Source organism: Odontomachus brunneus, unplaced genomic scaffold, assembly GCF_010583005.1.
Source record: "Odontomachus brunneus isolate Ranch 3 - 2012 unplaced genomic scaffold, Obru_v1 Obru_scaffold_073, whole genome shotgun sequence".
NCBI lineage: Eukaryota > Metazoa > Arthropoda > Insecta > Hymenoptera > Formicidae > Odontomachus > Odontomachus brunneus.
In genome coordinates, this window is record NW_022639523.1 from 1,642,064 (window position 1) to 1,662,168 (window position 20,105).

Here is a 20,105-nt window from a genome sequence, read left to right on the forward strand (position 1 = left end):
CGAGGCCGCGTCGCGTACAGCGTACTACGGGCACATACGAGCATTCGACATCGCGCTGTAGCTTTGTATTCTAATTAACGGATGCAACAACTCGCGCCGAATAAATTCGCCTCCGTGCTTCGTAGCTCATTATTTATTATCGATTTATGGCGCCGTTACATATCCATTGTTGGTCTCAAGTTAACGCTCTTGACGTAAGGATATCTGGACAGAGCTTACCCCAAATGCAGTCCCATTCCCCAGCATAGTGACATTTGAAATTTTTGCATGTCGAGAGCGCGTCATGTATAAAATATTCGTGCATCATGACTATTGATTATTCTGAGAATTCCCGATTTTTCAAATCGGTCATGATGTGCGAATATATATGATGTGCCTGACCGGAAATTTCAAATGTCACTATGCTAATGGGGCTGCATAAAGTTTGGTGTACTGTTAATTTAAGCGAGAGATATATGGGCGAATTTGCGAAAGCTTGAGTCGAAATTTTCATCTCATTTTCGATATTTCGACTTCGATATTTAACGCTTACTTTGAGACTCTAAAGTCTGTATCAATCTGTCTTGATTCTATTTAACTTACTCATTTCGCTGAAAGGTCCTCTTTAAAACATACAAGTAATATTTGGTGCGTTTTCTGCTATTTTAAGACGCCAAGTAGAATTTCAGATTCCTTATGTATTAACTCTTCAAGCGTACTATAGTGTAAATTTGCGCCATCAGTTTCCTCAGCAAGTATTTTTTTTTGGAATAAGTAGAATAAATAAATCACTTTTGTATTACTTTCTTATCGGTTTTTATACTATCATCATCAAATTTTCTATCTTTTTTCTTATATTAAAAAGTATTCAAATTGATCGACTCACAGAAAACAAAGTTACAAGTCGGCAAAAATCGTTAATGCAAATTTGTGTGCCCTTGGTGCCCTTCACCGGATGTGTGCTCTCGAAAGATTAAACATAACTGATCTTTCAAGATATATAGATGTTAGAAAGTTCAAGACAGTGGTACTAAAATTTCGACTTGAGAAGTTATGGTACTTGGAAGAAGCAGCGACCGAAGTGGAACGCTAGCTCCGTTATAGCGGAAATACTCAAACTATCGTAACTTTCGCCTAACCGCTAATTAGACCTTCCCCTCGTAGAATGTACCATCTAAATAATCTCATGTCGATGCTGTTGACACCGACAGTGATGGCGCGCTCGACACAAGTCGGCGAACATACCCGCGAGGAATGAAAGCGCAAGCTTCGCGAATAAGCGCCTCTTGTGTGTAAATGAATGTATTTTCACGGTGAAACGCGTCCATTCGAAACTCCCTTTCGCTCGCGCGAATCGCTCAATGAGCGACATTAAACGACGTAAGCGCCGCGAAAGCGAAAATCGCACAATAACCTGCGCTACTGATGTCACCTAAAAATTGCATCAATTGCATTATTCCGCGCAAACAACTCGCGTCTATGATCAGCGTTAAAAGGCGGTTGCACGTAAAGATTAATTAATCGCCGAGCCATTCTCTCCCTCGCTCCCGCGAGTTATTTCGCAAACAAGCTGCGCATAATGCGCGCTTGCAAAATGAAGCGCGCGGTAGGCGCGATTTATTTAATGAGTTCTCTCTTGAAACAAGCCGAGAACAAGAAACGCGAGCAGAGCTCCCCCGTTCGGGCGCGTTGATTCTCGCATTAAAGCTGACTCGGCACCGACCAATTTCGTGCGCGATAACACGCGTACGCGACTCGACATTCGCGACGGGAATTTTTCACGGCGGACTTCAACTGCCGTCGCCGCCGCCACCCGTCACTCGGTATTCATCTGACACACGTACGTAAATTCTGCGTAGTCGTCGGTTATCTACGCGCACGACGCAACTGACGCGCATTATCGGCGAATTATGCGCGCGTCCGCATTCCTCTTTTCACGGAGAAATACAATATGTCGCTCGCGCCACACCGCGTTTCCGCCTCCTCCGCCCCCGACCCCGTCTCTTCGCCGCCGCTGTTCCCCCGTTTATGAAAATGCCCAAATATTTGGGTAGATACGAATGGGCTTGGCGAGAGAGCTCTTTTCGGGACACAACGAATGCGTTGGCACAACACATACACGCGCGTACCAAGTCGCGTAAAATCGCCAGTCGGTCCGACCAACCGGCCAGTAGCACTTCGTCGGAAGCCTCCGTACGAAATATTGCATGAGAAAGCTATAGCAGGCTACATCCCACCGCGAAATGAAACCTTGCACGTCTCCAGGTAAGTACGAGCGAGTACAGAGGTGTTCGGAAAACATCGCATTGCACGTTACAGCGTAGCGAATATTCAAAGGTACAAACCGAGAGAAATGCTGGTTAATTAAAAAGTTTCAACCAAAGGGTTTCGAGTTGGTGTCTTGTTCTCGGAATGATTTCAAAAGGCTTCAGTTCCATAGTTTCTGATATAAAATCATCACGAGTTTAGAACTCGTAAGGTTACGCGATCGGCAATTCTTCGATAATTAAATTCCATTAGATTTTCAACAATGAGATACCTTCATAGAAAACTTCGTGGGACCTAATTGGAATCCAGCTTGATTTCCCAAAATTATTACGGATTCTGGTTAAAAGTGTAAGGTTTATTCTAAGTGAAGAAACTCACAATTTTGAAACTAATGATTCTTTTTTGGTCTTTTACATTAAAATCGAATAAGGTATGTTGACTTTCTAAATAATTTTAATTATTCAGTAAAATGCTCAGTCTTTTAAAAAAAAATTGTTTTTACTAAAAAAAAAAAGGTAAATTCCCATAGTATTTTTATTTCGATTCTAGAGAACAGAAAATCTATGTTTGGGACAAGAATGGGATTACCAATTGGTATCTTAGAGCGAAACAACCAATTTTAGGGCAAATTTGGGCATTCTAATCAGAATCCATGCTGAGAAAATCTTGGGAAATTTCTATATGAGTACCAATTCGATGCAAAGAATGACCGGTTCTTTGAGAAACGTCGAAGAAACTGTTGGCTATATAAAGTACAGACCGGTGATTTCGCAGGCACTCAGTGTACAGGTGTATATTCGCGGACGTGTGCGGAATGGTGTGCAAAGAGCGCCGACCCGCTTGAAATCCGTGGAAAAGGCGGAAAGAGAATGGGCGGCGGTAATGAATGAATGGCTAAAAAGGTTAATTTACGGCTCGGGATTGAATGCATTAACGTTGCCGTAGGCGAGCACTTATACGACTAGTTAAGGAGAGAGGGGGAGAGAAACTAAATGAAAATTGGGGCGGTGTGCTTTATGCACCACCTGTGCTAAAGTTACATTTCCGTAAACGTGTATAAATGTAGCGCGTTCTAGTAAGAACGACGGCGCGTTTAAGAACGGACGAGAATTCTGCGCGATCCGTGAATTCCGCAAAGAAAATATCGAAGCGAGCTACACAATTGCCGAGCAGTGGGGAGAAGAGAAGCATGGAAGATCGGAGACGGGATACTGGTTGCCACGCGGGAGGAAAACTACTTCCAAAGAGGATTTTCCTCCCCTAAGCTCGTTAAAGTTTAATGGCGAGTTTTTTTCCATGAATTTCACGATACACACACATACACACACACATATATATATATATACACACATATATATATAAAATATCTGCGTAAGAATATTATAAATGCCGAACGCAAAAATTTCAGCGGAATAAACCCGTGTGAATTAACATGAAGAAGAAAATTGCATCATCCCTGCTGGCCGTTTAATTCTGCGAAAATTTCATGAAATTGAATACAATAGGTACATTTTATCCGTATAAATAGGTAGATTTTATCCGTAGAATCTACTGATGCTTGGACGTTTTCTGCATGAGAGAGAGAGAGACTCCGCGCGCAACACCTCCTACGCCCGAAACGAAAACGAGGTTGGAAAATGAAGAAAGTTTGAATTTATCGCGTTTCATGATTCAGTGTTTTGCGCTTCATGAAAATTGATACGCGCTAGGTATTTTAAGATCTCCGAAGATTGGCTTATCCTGCACTCGAGACAAATGGCTCATATGAGTGTTTGTTATAAAAAGATACGACTAGGAAGTCGTTTCTCGGCGAACACGTCGGTAAACGTGGCTGCGAAACGCCACGACCGCGGCCGATGCAGAAGATCCTAGTAAGATCGTAGATCGTAATAAGAATCACGTTTATTTTCATCGTCGACCGCGGCGTATTACAGCTGATCACGCGAGACTTAAGGCTCGGGAGAAAAAGGGCGTCGCAAAAATAATACAGACGTAGGAGACGCTGTACTACGGCACGGCGAAAGCCGTGGATGTGTTTTAGCTGGGAACGTATTACCTTTACGTGTCCTCGCGTACTTGACGCGTTTTGTATGCATAATACAAGTACGTGTTCTGAATGATAAGATCTGGAATGCAAGTTCCTTTCGCGTCCCACATTTTCATTGGGTATAGCCTTCCGTTGTCTATTCACGGTAATCTTATCGAAATCTTCCGAGATTGCGAAATGCACCTGCGCCGTGCAGGGCACGCATCTTGTACCGATCTCGAGTAGATAATCATGTTGTAACTATTCTGTGTCTCCTGCTTTAAAGATAAATGAAGAAAGAGAAAGAAGAATACGTTGATTCGGAAGTATAATCGATAAATTATTTTCCGGAGGACGAGATTTGCTTTCGACAAATGGAAAATTCTTTCCTTTTACCAACTTGTTTTCGCTCGACGTGGATATCACATTCTTTATTTTCATAGATTTGACATACATTTTCCGGCATTTGTTTTTACACTCCTTCGCGCATATTTTATTTCATATATCTACGTAATCCTTGGCGGGCTGAAATGCACCGTCTGCTCTTGCGATTCTATTATTGCATTACAAGCGTACAAATGTACTGCGTGTTGTGTTTTCAACCGTGCTTGAGACAACTCTCGTAACGATGCCATTGCGTCTGGTCGTGCCGCCGTGTGGCCGCCCCATTTCGCGAATATATGAATTTCTACGTCGGGAGACTTTAGGGGGTGCGCGTACCGCAGCGTCAGAGAGCGCGACTAAATGCTCTTTACGAGCACGGAGCTCGCATTGATTACGATGACATCTTGCGATAGAGATAACTGTTCGCACAGTGTCGAGCGGTCACGATTTTACGAGTGTGCCAACGACTCGCCGCCGCGACGTATCTCGTCCGCATAGCGCCGCGAAGCACATAAAATCGCTTTGGTCGCGTGAATTACCGGTCATTCTAAAGGGTTCACGACACCCTGGCGTACGATCGCTCGAAATATCTGTCGGCAATAAGGTGGCGATAAGCGACGCTCAAATTCGCGCAGGGAGTATCGCTGTAATATCCTTTACTTCCGCGTTGTATTTTCGCCCTACTATTCGACGGTGTTTCCCTCGTAACAATTGATCGCCTTTAAGCAAGGAAACAATTGATGGCGAGATTAAGAAAGACGTTGTAAAAACGCGCAAATTTAAGTTTTAACGCGTGGATATTACGCGCATGTGACGAAAGTGAATTTAAAAAAAACACGATTCAATATTTTCTCATCAATTCTCCTGTTGAAACGGGCGACCTGATAGAGCGAAAAAAAGCGATAAGAAACGTTGGAACTGGCGATTTTGTTTACGGCGTTACGTCGCGGATTCTCAAAGTAATCGTCATTTAATATAGATTCACAGATGGGAAAATTAATCCCTCCGTTTGGAGAGGATTCCTCGCTCTATTCCTAGTTATTCCTATCGATCCATAGAGCATTGTTGATGGTAGGAATTTCCAAGTATTAAGCGGTTTCATCTCCTTTTACGCTATATTACTTTGTAGTGGAGGATATACGTACTGCGAAAAGAGAGAGATCGTCCTTTATAAAGACACCGTCGGATACCTCTATCATTATCTCTCACGTTACACCGTAATCCTTCATAAGGGAAGTCGAGATATATACATATACATATATACATATATATATATATATATATATATATATATATATATATATATAGCATATATATGTATACATATATAGTAGCTCACTTTTGCGCCAGCACTAGCGACGTTGAGAGGGAGTATCGAATCGAAATGATCCGGCGAATCAAATATTAATAAGAGCACACACGATTTCCCGTCCGCGCCCGTAACTATTGGCGCGAAGTTTCACGAAAAGATCGCCGCATATACGTGGCGATACCGTGGCGTCGAATTTGCCAGGGTCAACGGCACCGAGCGTCGCTTTGATCCGAGATGCAGGGATGTTCTTAAAAACGTATCATCGTATTGCATCGTATCGAATAGCGTATTAAAGCGTCATGCTTTGCCAGCAACGGAACGGACGAGCAGGTCATTCATTCGGCTGAAATGCGCAGCGATGTCAGACGCTTATTGATACTCGCGGCCGTGCACGCTATCCATCGCGCATGAAAGGATGTCGAAGGGATGCTACGCTTCAAAGCGACGACGGTGCTGGCGGCGGTGCATCGGATCGACGCGAATCAGATCGTAGAATTGCGAACCGGAGTGTTCCGTTTCGAGATTAGCGATCTTTACGACGCTTTGTCGCGGGACACAGTCTCCACGCTCTTCACCCGCAGTTTTGTACATGAACGTTTGTATCTGGCGGATTCTAAACAAAATCGATTTTTACCGGCAACGAGCAGACGTAAGAGTTGATAAGAATATATTTCGCAAAGCGTCGGCTGCTCACAAACCTGAAATTCGGTGTTTCTGTGAGATAATATTGCGAAAAAAATAATTAGAAGTATACCGTTTTTATCGCTATCTGTTCGTGTAAATCCGCACAGAGGAGCCAAACGGTAATTTGAAAAATAAATCACGCGTTGACTTGAAGTAATAAAGTGAATCACTCTTCACGTCGGTCGTTCAGTTACTTCGCCGAGCGGTTTGGTCTAGTCGACGAAAACAACAAAGTGACGCCATCAATTTCTTTAGACCGAATGAAATAGATGCAAGTTAATACGCAGTCTTTTTTCTGCGCCAGCATGTTATCGCGCCGGGTTATCCGTCAGAATCCTCGACATTCCAGACGGGATACGGCGATACTTGAAACTTCAGATATTACATGATGCCTGCGCATTACCCCGTTATCCTCCGAGACTACGCCGCCCGGAATATTTACCCGAGGAAATAACGCGATCAGAGGAGAGTCTCCAGCCGGTATCAGGCGAGGAATGCCGGCAAAAAAAGATACACGATCGTACGCGGCGAGAATGAAAAATGACTCCGCCAAGTGTCCGAGACTAACCGGACACTGAGAGAAAAAAATGATTGATCTAGTCAAAATTATAGCTATTTTTGGCCCCACTCCTATTTGTTCTAACACAAAAATAGCAGTTAGTAATATATACATACTATAATAAGTATATACTAAAGTAATATATACATATATAGTATAAGGTTATTGTCACTGATATTATAGTAGAATCTAATAGGAAAAATGATTTTCTTCACTATAATTTAAAATAATTTAAATTATTTTTATTATTCTTTATGGACTACAGTTACAAATACTACACATGTTTTCTCAGTAGAACTTTTTGTTCGTTGTTTAGCGGATACTGGAAACACGCAAGAGTTACTGCGCGCGAGCGCGGGATAAGATTTCATAAGTGGAGATTCAAAATTATGTTATTATTAATTATAGTCTATAATTTTATTATGTTATATATGTTATATAAAATATATAATTATATATATAATTGTATAAATATCAGAATTACATAGTATAGCGAACAGAGTGCGATGCAATAACTGGCTGGTTGCGTAGCAGTAATCGCGCGAGCGGAAAGTTTGCAAGCGCGAGGTGTTTAAGAATACACGATAGAACGCGGTAAAAGTCACGGAAAACTCGAACGCCACTTTCTTAAGCGAAATTAAATTTTTCAACGAATTTCTTACATCGTTGGCCGCCGAAGTTTCTCTCCTTTTTTCCTTATGATTGCGCTTTCTTTGAGACAAGAATCATACTCGCATCGGGATAGCCGCTCTGATGCCGGAGAACGGCTGGCAGGAGGGCCGCTTTAATTAAACTTATAACTATTATCCACAAAGTCGAGCTTAAGCTGCGCTATTATCAAGCACGGAGCAGACGGACGGCTATGGAGCGGAGGGACTAAGAGGGGTGTGAGGGGGGAAAGGTAGGAATTAGGCGCCCTGTATTTTCCTAGGTTCTTTGAAGCTAAGGATGCGAGAAATAATTTCGCAGAACGGCGCGGAATACTCGTAACGTAGAGCGAATATTAATAAATGATTGAAGAAAGACTTTCTGTGTCAAGGAAGACAAACTGTGGGAAGGAAAAGCGAGGTAGTGCACTTAGTTCCGCGGGACTGAGTGTACACTCTTTCCTAACAGACAGACACTACCGAGATTTAGCGCCATATATATAAATCTCATTATCATATCATATATCTATCTCTCTGTTTGCCACCGCATTGCTAGTTCCTCTTAATAAGTCTGATTATCGTCCGATTTCACTACTGCTTGAGTGATTCGATGTTGGTAACAAGCATAATAAACGCCGCTCGATATGTCGCAATCGATTACATATAACTGAGAAACGAGGAGATTATTAACGTACCTACGATACGTCCCGGAACGATCGCACATCGCTATTTCAGCACTCCCGATACTTATTTACACGCGAGACTCACTTTCTACGGGTGAAACGCGATGAGCGATGTGAATCGAGGCGATGTTAATGGCGACTGTTCGATGCAAAAAGATCGAAGATTGCCGCGCAATTAGAATGCATAGTCCGACAAGGACATCATCTGATATACCTCTCCCTCTCTTTCTTTCTCTCTCTGACAGAGACTGACGCTACCGCCCGAGATTCAACACCGTGTGTGTCTCTGACGCAATATTATCTATCTCTCTGATTATCGCCGAATGTCTAATTTCCGACTAATAAGCCCGACAATTGTCCGATTCTATTGCTACTTGAGTGAGTCGGAGAATGAGTGCGACAGAGACGCCGACTCGACTCGACGTGACGCGACGTGAAGTACAAATTGCAGTATCGAAAAACGAGAAGATTATTCACTACTCACGTACTTACGATGCCTCCCGACGATCGCACATCGCTATTTCGACACTCCCGATACTTATTTACATGCGAGATTCACTTTCGACGGATAAAAGACGCGTGAAACGCGAAGCGATGCGAATCGATGTGCTAATGGCGGCCGCTCGACGCAAAGAGATCGAAGTTGCCCGCGCAATCGATGACGTTGCGCGCCAACAGTTGGCGCTTGTCGTAGCATTGTCGCGCTCGTACGACGACGCCATCTTCACGCTCAGTACCGCAAATGTCTTACCATTCGATAGATCGATAGTCACTAACAATTTTCGACTAACCACAGTCGTTTCTAGCTACACATTTTTCACTGTCTATTAATCTAGAAAGCGCGAACGTGTCTTCTCAATTAATTAACGGTGACGTGAGACGCGCGTAACTAAGAAATAAATCGCGACTGATCGAGAAAATCTGTAGTGACTATCGATCTATCGGGTGGTGAGGCATCCGCAATTCATATCAGCGTTAGATTTATCAAATTTATAGATCCTTGAAGCTGTTTACTCGGGAGTGATGGGAATAAAAATATGAAATGAATGCGCGCGTGGAATTAACGAACGATGCCGTCGCCGATACGCGAGGTATGATCGATAAGGGAGGACGATAAAACGATAAACACGATTCAGTGTGCTTAAAAGTTTACCGTCGCGTTTCGCGCCCGGTTAACGATTAAGTCTCGATGATAGATTGCGGTACCTCCTTTCCCCCCACCCACATCCCAACGTCCCAAGCGTTATTAAATAAAGTCATAAACATGCCGGAAAAAAGAGCAATTTATCATTTCGTTGCGTGGAATGTAGTATCACTCGCAAAGATCAAAATGAGAATGTTGAATAATGAAACGCCCTTGCCTTTTGTTCCCGTTTCTCGATTATTCGCACATCCGTCAGCAAATCTATACGAGCTGCGTGTCACATACAGACACGTCACAGATACGTAACGAGAGCCCGAGAGAGACCGTGCGTCGAAGAGAAGAGTCGCGCGGCGTGTTTGTTAAATTCACTCGCGAAAATTTCGAGTACAGAGAGAGAATTGGTATTTCTTTTTTTTTTTTCTTTTTCTCATCGGAACTCACCGAGACGAAACGCCTCGATACACGAGATCGTCCAGGTGGAAAAAGTATTTTTGCCAGCGAATGAAATTAAAGCGACGAAAGCTCCCTCGCGAAAAGTATCCAACTCCGCCAAGTTCCAGCATTTAAAACGCCGCGACGCCGCACTTGCGAGCGAGTTGCGAAGCGACCCGGCTTTAGCGGAAGGCATTTCTCGTTTTTTTTCCCTCGCTTTTCCTTTTCTCAGTCCGCGGGCGATCGTCTTAGACAAAAGCGCAGCTTCTTCTCGACCGGCCAAGTTTCCCGTACGACGTTCCGTCGCCTTAAGAATGTTCGTACACAGGACTCCAATAAAACCTTTCATTTGCGGTTAGGCTATGTTGGCTCGCATCGCATCTACATGCTTTGGTATCATGACTGTTGGTTTTGAGAAAACCTGATGACTCAGTTACATTAAATACAACTGCAATATGTGCGTTCGTCATGTATATTACCATTGCATTTGATGCGGCTGACTCTTTTCAAAGCCAACAATCATGATACAAACGTATGTAGATACAATGCGCCCAAGCCAAACTGCTAGCTGAAAATGGAAGACATTATCAAAGTCCTGTGTAATAGCGGCACCGTGGAGCATTCTCGGAAGTGCAATCAATGTGTTCTTCACTGAAATGCTTATAACTGGTAGTTCTATTATAAGTATAGCACTGCAAACTATAGTCTCGCTGATTGGATCAGTTAATGACTATTCTCGTTCTTGATTGCATTTGGCGAACACAGACAGTGTCATTGCACGCAAGGGGCATGGAGGCCGGTATTTCCATCGTCAGGAACGCAGAAAGTTGCATCTGACACTACGTATAACAAATTTATAGCGTACAGATTTCACATAGTGAAATCTTTCTTCTACTAATCAATATTAGTAAAAATCAAAATTAAAGAAATGAAAGGGAGCAAACGGGAGCGTTTATCATTGAAAATATCAGTGTATATTCACTGATCACCGGTAAATTAGATTTTCACCAAATCGTTCAGAAACATTTTTACTGACTTGCTTTAAGAGAGCCGAGTTTGGCGTACAAGTGGTAAGAGGCGTTTGCGATCAGACAAGGCGCGCGTGACTCGGAATAATCCCATTCGCGCAAATTATCAGTATCGCCGAGATAAATACGATTAGATCCGCGAAACCGATTTCTCGCGCGTACTTGTTAACGATTATTCATATAACGGTGTTATTACGTGTTAAACGATGGTGGATGGAGAGAACGGCGCGCGCGATAACGAACGTTTCGTTGCACGAAGTATGCAATTAAATTGCCAACGCGAGATCGTTTCCGTCTACAGGAATTCCGTGTTATAATTTCAAAATTAATAGTTTCTAACTATTGCACGCGCGCGCTTGAGATCTCGTCGTTCGACAAGCGTCGCCGCTTTAATTTTCAACCAAGATCGTTTCAGTTCGTTATTTTGTATTGTATTGCCTTGGACTGCTTTTGTCAAAAATTTCGAAATCTCCCGGGACGGATTTCTACGCTGTTATTTCCAGCGACAGAAGTTTCCACGGGAAACGTCAGCTCTTGCGGGTCGTCATTGTTCGCGTGCGCGTAGCTTTAATCAAAATGTGCTCGCAGCTGCGCGGCGGAAAGCCGAGTTCGGCGATTTTTTTCACGACACACCATTGGGTCGTTACGTTTAATTCTGCGGCATAAAACACGGCCATTCTTCCGATTCCGTGCTCTCACCGAGAGCTGCCGTCTTGTCGCCCTCACCGTGGCTGTCCCATTCATCGATCTTATCGTTAACGGCTGAAACGTGTAAGAATGAATCGATGAATAGGGCCGAGGGAATGGTTCGTCGGCAGATAATGAAGACGCCCTGCCGCCATTTACTCGGGGATTCCGTCCGGCAGCCTTTATCTATCCCCTCGTCCGTTTCTCTTTCTTTCTCGGCGAAGTTTTTGCCTTCAGTTATATACACAATGGATACGTCTGGCGATTGATAAAAAGGATACTACAGCAGCGAAAACTTGTCTCGCGAGAGTTCCGCGGGCGAATCTCGCCGAGGGAGAAAATCGTAACGAGCGTCATTTTTGTATTCTGCGTTCTCTCAACTTTCCTCAATCAATATTTGCAACGGGATATTAAAACAGCATTTTTCAACTTTTATTGCATACGTGTGTGTTTCGGGAACATTAAAATCTGCGTTCACGCCGACGAGTAATATTTCACCCGAGACCATATGAAACGGATTTCAGAATGACATATTTTTAATAAGCTCGAATATTCGGCGAAATCTCGCGGAAACGCATGTGATTATGAAAATATTAAAATATTGTAAATTGAAAATATTAAGATATTGTAATTCCGTAACTGTTCGTAAGCTTCGAGATATTCCGATCGTGTGCGTGGAACATGAAAGGATAATACAATTATTTTACGTTTAACGCGGATTATTCACCAGGAGCAAGGCAGAAAAGCGGGAAATTATATAGAATATTATACGTGTATACAATTATCCATATTCGCAAATTGTTCCGCAATAAACACGCGACGCCGAATTCGCGGTCAAACTATGAAATCGCGACGGCTGTAGTGTTACCGTAACACTTCCGAGGATTTTGGTTACGCGATTCGCCGCGTAACATAACTTCATATCATGTTACGCGATAGTACCTACTATACCTACCTACTTTGCGTCCAAAGTATCATTATGCGCGCATATATCACCCATTATGATCCGATATCCCATACATCGTTCGATAGATAGCTACAATTATACTCGACGCAATAGTGGCTCTAAAACTCAGCCGTGAGGCGACCCGCGAGGTTGCTTAAACGAAGGAAATATAGTTTCTTTTCATGTATGAATTCTTGTTAGTTTTATTATATAAGGTGTAGTAAAAAGAAATCCATTAGATTCCAATAGATGGCTTTAGTAATGTGTATCTCGCGTTGTATAAGTGCGATCGGTTTATGCTAGATGGCGTTAGAAAGATAAGATTTTATACTAAAAAAACTTCTCAGACAGTTTTGTGATTGTTTGACTCAGTATTGTTTGAGCGCGTGTCAAAGATGGACACCAGCAAAGAGAAAATACGCCATATTTTACAGTTTTTCTTCGATAAAGGCGAAAACGCAAGCCAGGCGGCTGAACATGTGAATAGTGTTTATGGTCCTGATACTGTAACAGCCAATCACGCGCAATTTTGGTTTCGTCGATTTCGTTCCGGTAATTTTGATGTTAAAGATGCATCACGCTCTGGAAGGCCAATTGTCGAAAATGTCGATAAAATAATGGAAATCGTCGAGTCCGACCGTCATGTAAGCACTGTTTCGATTGCCCAAGAGCTAAACATTGCACAAAAAACCGTTTGGAACCACTTGAATAAGGCTGGATACAAAAAGAAGCTCGATGTATGGGTGTCACACGAGTTAACGCAAAAAAACCTCATGAACCGAATTTCCATCTGCGAATCGCTGCTGAATCGCAACAAAATCGACCTATTTCTGCAGCGGATGGTGACTGGTGATGAAAAGTGAGTCACTTACGACAACGTCAAGCGAAAACGGTCGTGGTCGAAACACAGTGAGCCGGCGCAAACGGTGGCCAAGCCAGGATTGACGGTCAGGAAGGCTTTGCTGTGTGTTTGGTGGGATTGGCAGGAAATCATCCACTATGAGCTGCTCCCCTACGGCCAAACTCTTAATTCGGACCTGTACTGTCAACAATTGGACCGTCTGAAGGAATCAATCGCCCAGAAGCGGCCAGCTTTGGCCAATAGGAGAGGAATTGTGTTCCATCAGGACAACGCCAGGCCACATACATCGTGACTCGCCAGAAGCTCCGGGAGCTTGGTTGGGAGGTTCTTATGTATCCATCTTATAGTTTGGACCTGGCACCAAGTGATTACCAACTGTTCCTGTCTATGGCGAATGATTTTGCTGGTGAAAAATTCGCCTCAAAAGAAGCTTGTGAAAATCGACTGTCCCAGTTTTTTGCCAATAGGGACAAGGGTTTCTATGAGAGAGGCATAATGGAATTATCTTCAAAATAGCAACAAGTTATCGAATAAAACGGTGCATATTTGACCTAAATCGGATCATTCTAACTATGCTAAAGAAAGCCTTCAATTTCATGCAAAAATAATGGATTTCTTTTTACTACACCTTATATTTCTGTAATAGTCCAGGAATGTCCAGGACTATCTGTAAAGTCTATCCTGCTAAGGAACATAGAATTTCACTGAAAAATATAGCACATTTTGCCAGAAATATAACACATTTTTTAATAGCACATTTCACACTAAGAAAAAAATGTTTGTTATTATAACTATGATCACATATAGAAATAATCACTATAATTTATAATGAAGAAGGGCATTTTTTTATTAAATTCTATTATAATGTTAATGATAATAACCTTATATGCACGTTATTACTACTATTTCGCTGCAAAAAATATAGTTAAATAACTATAATTAGTTAGATTAACTATTTTTTTCTCTCAATGTAGGAAAAGGAATAAGTAGTACATTTAAAGTGGAAGGACTGTCAATCGCGTTATTCCTCGGTTAAGAAATTTTATAGTAATTTCTAAAATTCTCTCCGCGTGTTCAATAACATAGCATGATCTGATGGCGCCCTCCCCTATTTTCCCTCTCAAATACCGTTCTTTCTTCATGTTCGCGCGGCGCGTTTCGCTGCTGTTCGAGAAAAAAGCACGTGCGAACGACAGTTTTCACCGTGGAAAACGCCGCAACCAACATTGCAAACATTGTTATAAAATTTTTTCAGCTGCAAACGCATCGCGTATGCAAAGGCTAGCGCTGTCGGCTGCAATATGGGAAGCATGATGTTTCAATGCGCGATACAAGAACAAAACGCACATTTTCCGATGGTGTACATGCGATATATTATCTGTCAAGATTTCGTTGCGATCGCGTTCTAGCAGTGTCATCGGTTTTTCTAAATTTCAAATAATTCTGTCCTGTCGCGTATCGCTCGTTAACGATATCCGCTTAAAACATTTTCGGACAATAGCGCGTTACCCGATTTTGCAATTTATCCCATTGTTTTGATTACGTCAAAATATCAAATAGTTATCTATACTGACAAAAAAAATATCTAAAAAATAAGAGACATTTATTCAATGGATACTAATAACATATTTACTTATACTAATATAAAATATTTTTCAAAAAAGAAAATATTTTATTCTACTTAAACAAAAGAATTTAAATTTAATGAAATATGTTATTAGTGCTCGCCGAATAAATATTTTTTGTTTCTTAGATATTTCTTTTCTCAGTGTGATACAAAATAATATGCGTATTATTCTAATTATTAATGATCCTTATTATTAATAAGATTGACACACTGCGTTACCTGACTTATCAGAATCCGATAATGTCATCTTTTACAAACCATATAATTTAACAGAATGAATCTGGTCGGGACCATGGGATGAATTTCTACACTGTGAGAAAAAGTTTTGTTAACTGAATTTGTTAACTGAACAAAATATTAGTGCCCACGATTAATGGTTTGTTGATACGGGACAGCAAAAATGACACAATAACGATAGCTGTTCAATCTGTCCCCCTAACAATCATCAAACAACAAACATGTTTTTATTCTGAAGAATTTTCCGAATGTAGTAGTCCGACTAGAAATCACGATAAAATATTCTCGACGCGCGATCCTGAAAAGGCGAACATATCGCGGATTTCAGCGTTCTTTTCGCGATGGCCGATTCTCGCTACGCGATTCCCCATTGAACGTAAGAAGCATCTTTTATGGAAAAAGTGTTGGCGCAGCGCACCGACACAGACTGTGCGCCGCGTCATGTCGAGCCACGTCGGTGCAATTTCGTTTCTCCGCCCCCGCCTCAACTCTTCCGCCGTGGCCGTGACGGCCGCATTATCCTCCTTCGGGCTATTAACAGTCTTATGCAAATTTTGTTTGCAACCCGCCGGCACTGTCGGTGGGATGCTTCTGTTGCGTTACGAATATCCGCAGTGCGCTTTAATACCATCGGTACGGTGCGGGCGACCGGCGAAATTCCAGACGGAAGCACCGCCGGATATATTTTCACTTTCGCGCAACGGAAGCGAGCGACTACGGGAATTTCATGCGGCCGGTTAAACGCCGCGCGTTGCGCAACTCCGTGGAACGTAAGGCTGGATGCATTTTGTATCTCGGTGAACCGCCACGAAGTACAATGCAGCACAGTCGGGCATTAACGAAAATTTTCCTCCATTAAAATAATCGGCAAATCGAACATCAATATTAGCCGTACATAAAATCACAAATAATTTTATTGATTGTTTATTGAAGTTAATTATTAATCAAACTTCGATGTGATTAGTTATACATTGATTTACAATTTATTTCGTCCATCGACGAAATTATTTGTGATCTTATACATACACGGACGATTAATTAATTTCGAATATTGATTTATCGATTATTTTAGTCAACAAAAATTTTAATCGATTAATTCCCAATAGTATATCAAAAGAAAAAATATCTGCAAAACATATTTATTTGGTGAGTACTAATAACATATTTGCTGGAATCTAAATTCCTTTAACTTAAACAAAATAAACAATTGCTTTTATTAAAGACTAAAGTTTCGGAGAGAATATATTTTCTCATTTTAAAAGTATTTTTATATGTATACAAGAGAGAGAGAGAGAGAGTATATGTATGTGTGTATGTATGTGTGTGTTGTAAGTAAATATACATAAGTATCCATCGAATAAATATTTTTCTATTTCTTAAATATTTTGTTTCTTACAAATAAACATATCCACACTCCTATTTCTTTCTAATTTGCACAAGTGTAAAAGTACAAAAAATATTTAGGTCATTTTTTTCATTTTGGCTTTCATTTTGAGTTTCACGAGCAGTTTATAGTTTTTTGTTCTTGTAAATATTTGTTGTACTTCTACATTTGTGTCGAATTAGAAAGAAATCTGGGTGTAACTTTTGAGTAGGTTTACTTGTTAGTGTACAGAGAGCACTTGGACGAAGTTCGCTCACGTCGGATGCGATTGCGAAAATTCGACATTGATGAAAGTATCGTTCGTATACGCGTTAAGTGCGAATAACAGCAAGTCGAGACCACTCGGTGTGAAAGCAATTCGTCCGGATAAAGCGATTTACGGTGAGAATTCTGTGTGTAATTTTTCGAAAGATCGCACGAGGTTTCCAAGCAAAGAACCTAAATAAATGTTTGAGAAGGAAAGTAAGAGAAATGCAAATGTTTGCGCACTCCGACGCGGGTATACTTGTATTTTCGCTGGTTACTCGCGCGCGAGTCAATAAGTATGTGTTGCGAAACTGGGTCTCCCGTTTGGCTACCATGTATTCCTTTTCAACTTGATAACGGTCATTTGTCTAGCGGCGGCTCGCACTTCTCACCTTTCCGCCCTCGTGTGACGATAAGAGGAATTTAAATTCTTTATCAGTAGTAAAGTACAGTTGGACAAGGTGAGATGCGCCGGTCAGGCGAACGGAATTGCGGCAGGCAAGCTGCGTGCTGCAAACTTGTCGCAGCGTGAAATTGAAGTTTCGTGCGGAAAGTACGGCTAACCATGAGGTACACGTACCATTCCCGCGAGACGGGGCGACGAGTTTTCATGCTTACACCCTTTCGTTGTAAAATTCACGGAATTATCCCCGCTACATAGAACGGCGATACACGACATCTCCATAAATAACGTCTACAAATAAGTCTAATTCCATGTACACGTGAGCCACTTTTCCCACGTGCCCGTAACAATGCGACTGCATTTTATGAATCAACTACGCGCACTATTTTCTGGAGTCGCAAATCCTTGGTACACGCGGGCAAATGGAAGATAAAAGAAGCCGATATTAATAATTCGAAATAAGAGTCTAAGCGACTCTCGCGACTTCGGATCGTATAAAGATGTTAAAGCTGAATACTCATATCCTGGATATTTTATCTCTTTTTAATGACGTCAGAAGCGAGAAAATGCCAAAAATTCTTGCGAAATACGTTAAAATAAAAAGATATATCTGCAAAATGACACTTCCGATCGATTAAGCACACTTCTTAAACATTCCGTACACTTTCCTTTTGTTCTAATAAATGATCGTAAAATTAATATGAGAGAATAATGAGGAAATTAAGTTAAAAAAAAGGTTTCATGTTATGTTAATTTTATGATTATTTATTGGTTGTTAGAACATAAGGAAAGTATTCGGAATATTTTATAAATGTGCTTAATCGATTGCAAATGTCATTTTGCGGATATATCTTTTTACCTCGACGTATTTCGCAAGAATTTTTAGTATGCGTTTTTTCGTTTCTGACATTACAAAGAGATGGACAATACGAGTATCCTTAAGAAGCAAGAATATTTTTCCCTTCGAATTTCGCACGGGGTTAGAAGGGAACAACGAAACTATACGAAAGTCTGAAAGGAAATCTCTGCGAGCACATCTTTCTCTCTGTTTCTACCTCTATTTTATTTACTGGCACCCCCGCTGGCACCGACATTTTTCCGAGGGAAGATTTCAGCAGCGAGCCATTGTTAGGGAAGCAGTTGTAACCGTGGAAGGGAAGTTGGACAGGACGCTCCATTCAACTGTAGTTACCGCGTGAATCGGGCGCCGAGGAGCGATTTAACACAAATTAGCTTAGGCACACGTTCGGTCACGAACCTCGGCAGTGCCTCGCGGGATAAATCTAAACTTCGACGTGACTGTCGATTTCACGAGACGACTACATCCGCGCGACTGGCTCCTCGCAGGGAAAATCTACCAATTTCGCGCAACTCAACCCGCTAGTGCTCGCAACCCCAAATTCTACACCGTCGTAACGAGGGACTCGCGTTACCGCTGCTGCCCCTGTTGGGAATATCTCTCGTGCAATCGGTTGCGCGAAATATTCTCGAATGAAAATACAATAATATCGATTGGTTAATTGCTTTCATCGTTGCATGAATGAGCAGTGTCGCGAGCGTGTAATTTTCATACACACACTCCAAAAATCTCTCCGTTTATTCTACTATATACTTTGATAAAATAATTTCGACAATAACGAATCTTCCTACACCCGTTATTTTCATTTACACGATAGATACTTTGTAAAAAAGAAGAGATTTTTGCGAAAAGCACGCTGAAAAATCGATCTGTTGTCCGAATTAACTATCCGCATAATGCAGTTAACGGGACCGTTATAGTAATTATGCCGTGTCTCGCGAACTGAAACGTAAATTCTATCCTGATCATCTACTCCCAGGTTATTCATAGTATTGTTTGTTGATAACCTTGTTTAACTATATAATAAATCCGATTCTAACGTGGAAATGAGCAGCAAATCACTAAGCCAGGATTGAACTCCAAGCTGTCGATGCAGCTTACCCCCTCCCAGAAATGCACATGAATTCTAAACAACGTTCAGCCTCGCCTCACAGGCGTGATATACATACGCTTCTCTCCGCGTATCGCGTTACGTCGAGAAGGGAAGGTAGCTTCAATCAACTCGAGACTCGTAGCGCGAGACAGTTAACCGATCAATCATTAATCAGACTCGACCGAGTGGTGGCCGTTGCGAATTGGCTTCATCCTGACACATATTGCCCTGCAATTCCGCATCAACTATTGTAATTGGCCGTGTAACGGCACCGTCGTAACAATAGCCTTTGACTGTAACGGGGGTGAACGACAATAATCAATAGACGAAATAGTTATATTCACGCGTTCACCGGCCAACGAAACTGGCTGTACACGGTGTAACATGGTTATTCGACCACTTAAATAATAACCCTAGGCGGACGATAACGATCGAGCTTATCCCAATCGGACAATAAAATGTAATTGCCCGATAAAGCTGTTGCCAGCCAATTCAATTAACCCGTAACGAATTCATCCGCGCAATATGTGTGTGTGTGTGTGTGTGTGTACATATATATATATATATATATATATATATATATATATATATATATATATATATATATATATATAT

At 41.7% G+C, this 20,105-nt stretch overlaps 1 protein-coding gene across 2 annotated transcripts in view; it reads right to left on the reverse strand.

The window, feature by feature from the left end:
• The window catches only part of LOC116847068 (glutamate receptor ionotropic, kainate 2), a 330,836-nt gene extending 321,680 nt beyond the window's left edge, over positions 1-9,156 (reverse strand). For both annotated transcript variants that reach the window (XM_032821664.1, XM_032821662.1), the window contains exon 1: positions 9,027-9,156. The gene's annotated coding sequence lies outside the window, so the exon portion shown is untranslated. The remainder of the gene's footprint in view (positions 1-9,026) is intronic.
• Between the last annotated feature and the right edge of the window lie 10,949 nt (positions 9,157-20,105).